The sequence below is a fragment of the Uloborus diversus genome, chromosome 8, assembly GCF_026930045.1.
Source record: "Uloborus diversus isolate 005 chromosome 8, Udiv.v.3.1, whole genome shotgun sequence".
NCBI lineage: Eukaryota > Metazoa > Arthropoda > Arachnida > Araneae > Uloboridae > Uloborus > Uloborus diversus.
In genome coordinates, this window is record NC_072738.1 from 127,291,604 (window position 1) to 127,301,615 (window position 10,012).

General features: G+C 33.5%; 2 non-coding genes across 2 annotated transcripts; one reads left to right on the top strand and one right to left on the bottom strand.

Annotated features, from left to right (window-relative positions):
* Nucleotides 1-7,172: 7,172 nt before the first annotated feature.
* Nucleotides 7,173-7,254, bottom strand: Trnas-aga (transfer RNA serine (anticodon AGA)). The gene has a single exon. It is a non-coding gene; the product is annotated as a tRNA-Ser (tRNA).
* Nucleotides 7,255-9,441: 2,187 nt separating this feature from the next.
* Nucleotides 9,442-9,523, top strand: Trnas-aga (transfer RNA serine (anticodon AGA)). Its single transcript has one exon. It is a non-coding gene; the product is annotated as a tRNA-Ser (tRNA).
* The last annotated feature ends 489 nt before the right edge of the window (nt 9,524-10,012 follow it).

Below are 10,012 nucleotides of genomic sequence, written 5' to 3' on the forward strand. Positions count from 1 at the left end.
CTAAACATCGACAGGAAATTTTGCACCATTTTTTTTTCCTTTTTAATTTAAGAGTGATTATTGAACATAAGTGACGTGCCTTCATTTTTGAGGTAGACCGTGTAACGCCTGGCAACGCAGCTAGTTCATTATAAAATAATAATCTAAAACTTTAGCTTTCAGGTATAATTCGCTTTATGTCAATGTAATTTACTTTTAAAGAAAATCTTCCAACGTTGACTTTTCCATGTACAATTCGGTTTTATTTGCAGCTACAGTAGTTTAGGGTAGAGATTGCAGTTTGTGAGATTATTATTTTAGCTTTTTCTTTCAAAAACTAATCTACAAATCTTCCTATATATTTTTTTCTTTTTAAAGAAGGAAAATAATGAAAGAAAGAAAGAAAAGGAGAGAAAAAAAAAAGAAACTCGTTATTCAACGGTACAATTATAATATTAAAGAACTTTTGCATTTTCTTATGGTAGCGTTACATTTCTTCAAAAAAAGAAAAAAAAAAGAGAAGAAGCTTTCTTGACTCTCAGATGGAAGCTCGCTTCGTATACCGGAGGTCATGGGTTTGAATAACAAAGGAACTTTGGATGTTGTTTCCTCTCTTTGTGCTGTAAATCTTTTTTTTTTTTTTTTTTGAGCAATCACGATTGCTAATTGTTTTCACTTGACCGTCCTTGATGTTTGGTTCCTTTTTCAACCCCACCGTCCTCTGCAGGCGCGACTCCTTCGGTCCTGAGCAGTGTCCCCCGGAAGTCGCTTCTCCTGGTCGATGGCGTACATGTCCTACTCACACGCATGCTCCTACACATACACACTCACACATACACAACTATACACACGTAACCGCTCAAGAGGACGGGCAGACTTGGGGTATAGGAGCCGTTTCTTGAAAAAGTAACTCCACTGAGTAGGGTCCTGACGCAGGTCGTGATTGTGAAAAAGTAATTTGAATTCAAAATTTCGGAATTCAAATTAATCTTTATTTATTTATTTGTTTATTATTTTTTGTTCTCTTATTATATTAATGAAAAAGTCCAACCTCTCGAGGAACTCCATGTCTTTCTTCAGAGTGATTATTAAATATGACACGACAACAACAACAAGAAGTTTAGCTTCTAAAACATTGACACAAGGAGAATTAAAATTTCTGAAACAGGATGAAGAATATTTTCTTTTAACCTAAACAACCTCGTGAAAGCATCACCAAATCTGTGATCACATGACTGAAATTGAAAACAAATTATAACGCTCTTAAAATACTTCTTTTACCGATTAAAATTTACAAAAAAGCTATAATTCTCTGAAACTTTTTCCTGCATTCATTAAAATTTGCAAAAAAAGCTATAATTAAGTGAAACTCCGTTAAAATTTACAAAAAAGCTGCAATACTCTAAAACAATCTCTTGCACACTTAATAACGCAATAACTCTCTGAAATCATCTCTTGCATCCATCAAAATTTACAAAAAAAAAAAAAAAAAGAAAGAAACAGAAAGAAAAGCTATTGTTCTCTGGAACCATTTCTTGCAACTATTAAAATTTACAAAAAAAAAAAATCCTATGATTTTCTGAAACCATTTCTTGCATCAATTAAAACTTGCAAAAAAGCTATCATTCTCTGAAACATTTTCTTGCGATCTTTAAAATTTAGAAAAAAATTATAATTAAGTGAAACTATTTCTTGCATCCATTAAAAGTTACAAAAAAAAAAAAAAATACTCCTAAACTATCTTTTACATTTATTAAGATCCCCCTCCCCCTCCCAAAAAAAGCTATTGTTCTCTGAAACCATTTTTTGAAACCATTAAAATTTACAAAAAACTGTGAATCTCTGAAACCATTTCTTGCATTCTTTAAAATGCTCCCCCCCCCTCCCCCTTAAAAAAAAAAACCGCTGTGATTATCTGAAACCATTTCTTGCATCAATTAAAATTTTCAAAAAAACTATAATTCTCTGAAACTTTTTCCTGCATTTTTTAAAATTTACAAAAAAGCTATAAATAAGTGAAACCATTTCTTGTATCCATTAAAAATTACAAAAAAACTGCACTACTCTTATACCATATCTTGCACACTTAATGAAGCGATAATTCTCCGAAAGCATTTCTTGCATCTATTCAAATTTGTTTTTTATTTATTTATTTATTTCTTTCTTTTATAAAGACTATTGTTCTCTGGAACCATTTCTTGCAAACATTAAAATTTGCAAAAAAAAAAAAAACTATAAATCTAAGCTATAATTAAGTGAAAACATTTCTTGCATCCATTAAAAATTACAAAACAGCTACAATACTCTTTAACTATTTCTTCCACCCACAAAAGAGCAATAATGGGGTTGTTTCCTTCAGTCGAAAGTACTCCTTTTAGTCACTGAAATTGATAGAATGAGTAAAAAAAATAACATGGACCCAGAAAATACTTTCATTTTCCCAACAGCAATTTTTTAATTAGGTAATTTTTTAAAATGTCCGATTTTGAAAACAAGGCGTGGTCTTTATGACGACACAAATGATGCAATTTGGCGCATCTTTCTACCACGTTTCCACGTTATGATAATCAAGAAGCGAATTAAACTATTGCACTCTACGCTTGCTATCAACCCTATCGTTGCCAATACACGTGAGTAAAGATGCGAATCAAATATTTTTCTCCGTGAATGGCAACATTAAATGGCATTCCAACATTTGTGATGTCACACGACAGACACGTAAATAATGAAAGCGCACCGATTTAAGTATTTTTTTAAAATATTAAACTTGACCAAATTATTTTAAAAAAAGGTCAGATCCTATATTTTTAAGCATGCTCTTTCAGAAAAAAATACTTTTAAAATTTTCGAAACGACCCCATTCTCTGAAACCATTTCCTGCAACCATTAAAATTTACAGAAGAATAAAAAAGCTACAATTTTCTGAAACCATTTCCTGCGTTCATTAAAATTTGCAAAAAAAAAAAAGCTGTACCTCTGAAACCATTTCTTGTATCCATTAAAATTCACAAAAAAGCAATAATTATCTGCAACCATCCGTTAAAATTTGCAAAAAAAAAAAAAAAAAAAAAAAAAAAAAAGCTATAATTTTCTGCAGTTATTTCTTGCATAAATTAAAATTCACAAAAAAAGCTATAATTCTCTGAAACCATTTCCGAAATTTTGCATGCATCTACAAAATTAGAAAAAAAAAAAAAAAAAGCTAAATAGTGCAATTAATTCCCAGGCACGTTTCGTTCGGTTTTTATTGATTCTACTAGCTGCGTCGCACGACTTTGCACGGTCTAACTCGAAAATAAAAGTAATGTCAAGTGACGCGTGTTCAACAATCATATTTGGACAAAAAGAAAAAAAATCAGTAACATTTTGCTGCAAATTCCGGAAAAATAACAAAAAAGGAAACATTTTAAACCTCACGATTACAGGAAAAACCTTTAAAACAAAAGCTAGAATTTTATTTATTCATATTCGAGGGAAAAAAATGGAAACAAATCTTTCATCTCAATGATTTTCTTCACGCTATAAATTTTAATTAAAGCATTGCTGCGGAAAGTTGAGATGAAGTACTGAAATAAAATTTGAATGGAGGAAAGCCTTCGAAAAATGGGAATTTTATGTAGAAATATAAGAGTCATAATTAATAGCTTTTAATTGCTATCTCCGCTAATTATTATCGAAGGATTATGTTAAATAGTCAAACATGAAGACCGGAAGATTACGAATCCATCGATATCTGGTTCGATGGTCAGTTCACTGTCGTTCGGGAGAAGAAACTCGGACATAGATACATAGGTACATATGCTCAGTTTTTAGTGGGGTCATTTCCGAAATTTTAAAAGTCTTTTTTTTTCCGAAAGAGCATGCTTTAAAACATGGGATATGGCCATTTTTTAAATAATTTGTTTAAGTTTAATATTTTTAAAAAAATTACTTAAATCGGTGCGCTTTTATTGTTTATGTTTCTGCCCGATGACATCACAAATGATGAAATGTCATTCAGTGTTGCCATTCACAGATCAAAATATTTAATTCGCATCTTTACTCACGTGTATTGGCAACGATATGGTTGATAGCAAGAGCAGAGCGCAATTTTAATTCGCTTCTTGATTATCATGACGTGGAACCGTGGTAAAAATATGCGCTAAAATGCATCATTTGCGACGTCATCAAGACCACGTCTTGTTTGAAAAATCGGACATTTAAAAGAATTAATTAAAAAACACCTGTTGGGAAAATAAAAATACTTTCTGGGTCCATGTTATTATTATTATTATTATTATTATTATTTTTTATTCTATCAATTTCAGTGACTAAAAGTAGTACTTTTGACTGAAGGAAACAACCCCAAGATTTTTCAACTGAACTTTGAGAGCGATCAACATTTTAGGCGAGTCCAAACACCTCCTTGCATACTGATTTTTCGAGATGTTTCCGGGAGTTATCAAATATTCATAACTGCTCGTGGCAGAATCAGCTGTTCTTATTTGTTTCCTTTTTTGGCTAGAGTCTTTTGCCCACTGTGTTTATCTACACAGCAGATGTCTGCTCAGCGTTATCATCTGGAAGAGCTTCTTTTTTTCTTTTTTGAGACTGCTGTAGATTACCGTTGGATAAGAAGAGCAGCATAAACGAAAATATAAAATGTTTATCAGTTTTATTAGTGCTTGCTTATTCGTTTATCAGCAGTTGATAGGAAATTTTAGTTTAAAAAGTTTACTGCAAACAAAAGGCATTTCAGTACACTAATTCAAAATGGTCAAAATGACAAAAACATGTAGTATTTTATGTTATTTTTTCCCAACAACCTAAAATGGAATAGTATCAGGTTCCCAGTGTTATGACTTGGAAGTGATGTCATAAACAAAGATAATTTAACACCTCTGCAAGCTTACGTTCGACGAGCTCAACCGGTAGCGACCGGTTAGTTAATCACGTGACAGCTAATGATCACGTGCTCCAAGCAACTAATCATCAGCTTAAAATGGTAACCGGTGAGGTAACCGATAAATGATAGAACGCTGCGGTTTGTAACCGATAACTTACCGGTAAACCGGTGAGGTTCATCGAACGCAAGCCAAGCATATTTCACGCAATGAAAATCGAAAATACGCTTCAAAAATGTAGCTAAGCATATTTTCAAGCTTTGTATTTTAGTTAAAAATCTAACATTGAGAAAAGGGAGAGAAAGAAAAGCAATTGGAATTTTGGAGCATAAATTTTCTTACTTTCGTTTTGGTACTGTTAATAATATGATCAAACCGCTAACCATTAATTAACAAAAGTACAGTAGAGCCTCATTTAACACTATCCCAAGACACTTTTTCTGCGTAATCGATACTTAATACATGGAATTTTAAGCTTTCATGTTTTTTTTTTTTTTTTCCAATTGGTGAAATACTTAGATTTAAAAGAATTGACTCTCTCCTATCTCCTCCGTACTGTCCAAAGAGATACAGACATCGATAGATACAGAATGTCCGGAGACAGCTATTCCACTCTGTTTCATACCAAAATGAGATATTGATTGAAAAGTAGGGGAAGCTGCTGTACCTATGGACGTTGGTCGGAAATTCCGGTTATCGTCGAGAAAGATCCTACTTGGGGTTCAACGTGTGTGTCACAGCCCTCTCCAGTACCCCCAAGAAGTTTCAACGCTATCAAACAAACATTTAAGATTCGATCGGTTTTAGCAGGACTTAAGTAAAAAAAACATGAGCAATTTCTTTTTTTTTTTCGTCCGTCGTGGATTGTATTATTCATTTTTGTTGCAGGTATCATGATTCCCTATGTATTTTGAAGATTTTGTTTCTGATTTTCAATGTTGTAAAACTGTGGTCCTGTCGATGTGACTGACTTGCAAAACCAAAATGGCATACCTTTGTACCCAAGGACACATATAATCATGTGTACCTACGGACAAAAATTTTTAGTCTCTTTGGGTTGCACCTGAGTCTTCGTACAATGTGAAGTATCTCAAAATGGTGCCTTGTCATCAACGTTCGAAATTTGCTTTCAACAATGATGATGAATTTGAAGTAGGGATTGAAGATATAGTGTTGAAGTAACCCCCACCTATTGCAGGATCTACAGACCGTCAATCCCACCTGTTTTCATTTGAAGTCGACTTTTCTAGATTTTTGTTGGTTTAATCTTAACTGAGTTTTTTGTTATGGGTTAGTTTTGGTTAAAGGTTTCAATTTGCTTATAAATGGAAGTTATTATGTAAGTACATAATGAGCCATACTATCATGAATCAATTTTTTTTTTTTAAACATGTTAATTATTCATAACATAATTAACTCTCTTAAGATTAATAACTTTTTTAAAGAGTTCATTGATGTTAAAAATTAAGGAAAATTAAAAAAAGAGAAAAAAAACCTTCGATAATTTTTCAAAGTTTAATTTCTGTTGAATAGTTTATTTAATGTTATTTTCAATGGATGTTTGAAGTACTTCAATATAAAATAGCTTATGAAAATGTATTGAGTGTGATTGAGTTCCTCAGACTTATTTATATATTTTTTTTTATATGTCCATGGGTACAAAGGCACTTGTCCGAGGGTTAATGGGGTTTTGTACCCATGGACAAAAAAGATGGTTTTTCAGGAAAATTTTTTTGAAGCTGAAAGCTATGAGATTTTTACCTGACAAAAATTGCCAAATTAGATAATAAGTTGTAGATTCTGCTAGAAAAAATATCCGATCGATTATCCATTCCCAGAGACCAGAGACCGGCAAAAATTGAAAAGTAAATTTTGTCCGTGGGAACACCAGCTTCCCCTACACTATCAAATTCATCGTCATTCGGTTTGACGCGAAATTTCTCGACCTATCAACAAATCAACAGCCCCCTAAGTACACCGATGAGCAGGCCGCGAACGAGGGTTAGTGAGCGAAACGAGCACGGTGCAAAAATTCCAGCATTAATAGTTCCTGTAAAACAGCACTGAATTTGAATTTAATTGCATGCATGTTTTCAAAAAAACAAAATAAAAACTTATAAATCACGAAAAGAATGGAAAACAAAAAAAAAATTTAGACCGAATTTCTGCTATTGAGTATTAAGTAAGTTTGAAACGTAAGGAAAGAATTGAAAATAAACCGTCGGTTTACAAAGTAATAAATGAAATTTACTAATTCAATAGCTACTAGAAAAAAGTTTATTTGGAGTAAAATTTTTGCAAAATCAATCTCGCAGTCGGTAGGATTCGAACCTACGCGGGAAGATCCCAATGGATTTCTAGTCCATCGCCTTAACCACTCGGCCACGACTGCTTGCAAGCTGAGCGAGCAAATAATTTCTCGCTGCGACACCTGCCTTCAAGATCACAGGAGTGCGTAGAAATACAAAAATCCACGATTAGCCGCTGAGGGGGATTGGGGAGTGCCGTGAGCCTAATATTTCGAAGGTCTCGGCAGTGTACACTTTAATATGAAGCCGTGGGTTGTCTAGTGGTTATGGCACTGGATTTGGAATTGGAGGGTTCCGGATTCTAATCCCTACGCCGAAGAATGTCTAGTACTTGCTCGTGAAATCTGTGTTTTTGAAAGTCCTGGGATCGGTCGCTAGCAATTACCTTAGATGCATGGTACCTGAGACCCTCCCTGCCTTCCAGTATCCGGTCGAAATTGAAAGAAACGCGGAATATTTGCGTATAGTTTTTGTTGTTAGAGCATAAATAATGTTAAACTTTTAAAATACTACAACAGCGTAAAAGACCCATTATTTAACTTTGATACTCCCCTACCAGCAACAGCAGCAAAATCTTTTTTTACAGTTAATGCATTTTTGGAATATAGTAGCTTTTCCAGTAGCAACACGATTTCATAAGCTTAAATGGCATTTAAGTCGAGTTCTTTTTTTTTTTTTTAGAATGATGAAACAGTATTATAGACCATATTTATTGACGTAAAGGTGAGGGACGAAACTCGATTTAAAAAAAAGATCGAAATCAACTCTTTTTCCCTCGCCCACTCCATATTTTTCGAAATTGAAGTTACAAAAACGTGAATTGTTGACAAACTTTGAAGGTATTGCGGGGAAAGGGTTCTGGAGCTCTCCCTTAGACAATTTTCAAAATTAAGATTCTAAAAACTTAATGTCCAATGATGATATTAGAAGGAGCGGCTCAAGAGCTATTCCACTTAAATTTTTTGTTAGTGTATAGTTAAAAACTCTCAATTGTTTTTGTGATGCTAGAGGTAGAGATAAAGGAAGGTTGTTCGGGGGCCTTATTTGCCCGAATATTTTCTGAAATTCAAGTCTTAAAAACGCAATTGTAAAAGACCGTATTTGTTACATTAGGGACTGTAATTTTTCAAAATTGAAGTTCCCAAAACAAAATTTTAAGCGATTTACGATGTTGTTCGGGTTTTAGAGGCTTTCCCCTGAAAGTTTTGCAAAATTTAAAATCTGGAAACGAACTTTGAGATATGCTCCATAAGGCTTTCGATGTATGTGATGGGTGGATGAGGGGTGGGGGAGGCTCGGAGGAGTAGCATCTTGAAAGCTTTATTATTTTCAAACGAATTAGAAGAAGAGGAAAGAAATAGGACAGCCGAGGAGGGGGGGGACAGCTTACCAATAAGCTGTAACTATTGAAAATTTTATTTTTAAAATAAATTAAAATATTCCCCTAACATCATTAAAACCACTTCGTTATCCCAAGACGCGTTCTTTTCTTCTGTTCAAAAACAAGGAATAGATTTGAAACACATTCAACTCAGCATTCTATGGTGGGAGGAGGGCACGGGCCTCGTGGGCTCTCATCTGATTGCGCAAGTGCCGTAGCCCCATCTACTCTCCCCTTAAATACGCCCATAATTTTGTTATTTATTGCTATTGAACAAAGGTAAATATTTTATTTCTTGATATTTGAGTAGTTTTGATCAAAAGATTAAAAAATACTAAAACAATTTTTTTCATCCATCTTCCATTACCGCAGAAATGTATTAGCTAAAGCAAATTACATTTAATTTAAAATAAAATAAAGAGAGAGAAAAAAGCAACAGCGGTATTTTAAAAAAAAATTAGCTTTCAATTATTCAAGTTGCCTCAGAAGAAAAGTTTATGTTAAAAAAACATATCGAACCTACGCGGGAAGATCCCAATGGATATCTAGTCCATCGCCTTAACCACTCGGCCACGACTGCCTACTATTCCGACGATCAGGAGAAAATCTGGAGCATAGTCTTTGGAGAGATAGATCACAGACGACAGAGAATTTCAGGAATTTAGAGTCTACCGACTAAGTTGTCAAAATCCACAGAAAAACACAAGATTCGCAAAATGCGCAGGTCCGCAGAAATTTGGAGTAGGAGGAGCAGCAACCTCTATAGTGTTTTCCTGTGCATTGTGACAATTTAGTCGGTAGACTCGAAATTCCTGAAATTCTCTGTCGTCTGTGATCTATCTCTCCAAAGACTATGCTCCAGATTTTCTCCTGATCGTTGAAACAGCAGGCAGTCGTGGCCGAGTGGTTAAGGCGATGGACTAGAAATCCATTGGGATCTTCCCGCGTAGGTTCGAATCCTACCGACTGCGAGAGGGTTTTGGTTTTAGAATAAGTTCTTTCAACATTAACTTTCCTTCTGTGCTAATTTGAATCATTGAAAGTTGATTTAATCTTTTATATATATATATATATATATATATATATATATATATATATATATATATATATATATATATATATATATATATATATATATATATATATATATATATATATATATATATATATATATATATATATATATATATATATATATATATATATATTATAACCGCTATCGCTTTTTTTTCCGTCCCCTTATTTTATTTCAAGCTTCAACGGAAGAATATATGATATAATACTGATGTTATCAAATATTTTGTAAAATATTTGATAACATCATTGTTCGATGATTTAAAAATGTCTGATCCGACACCAGAGGCGCCGCGCCGCCCCGATGAGAGGTCACTGAGACCTCCCAAAAATTTTATTATTTGTCAAACAAAAGTGTCATCCTTCGGCAAAATTGAGAATTTTCG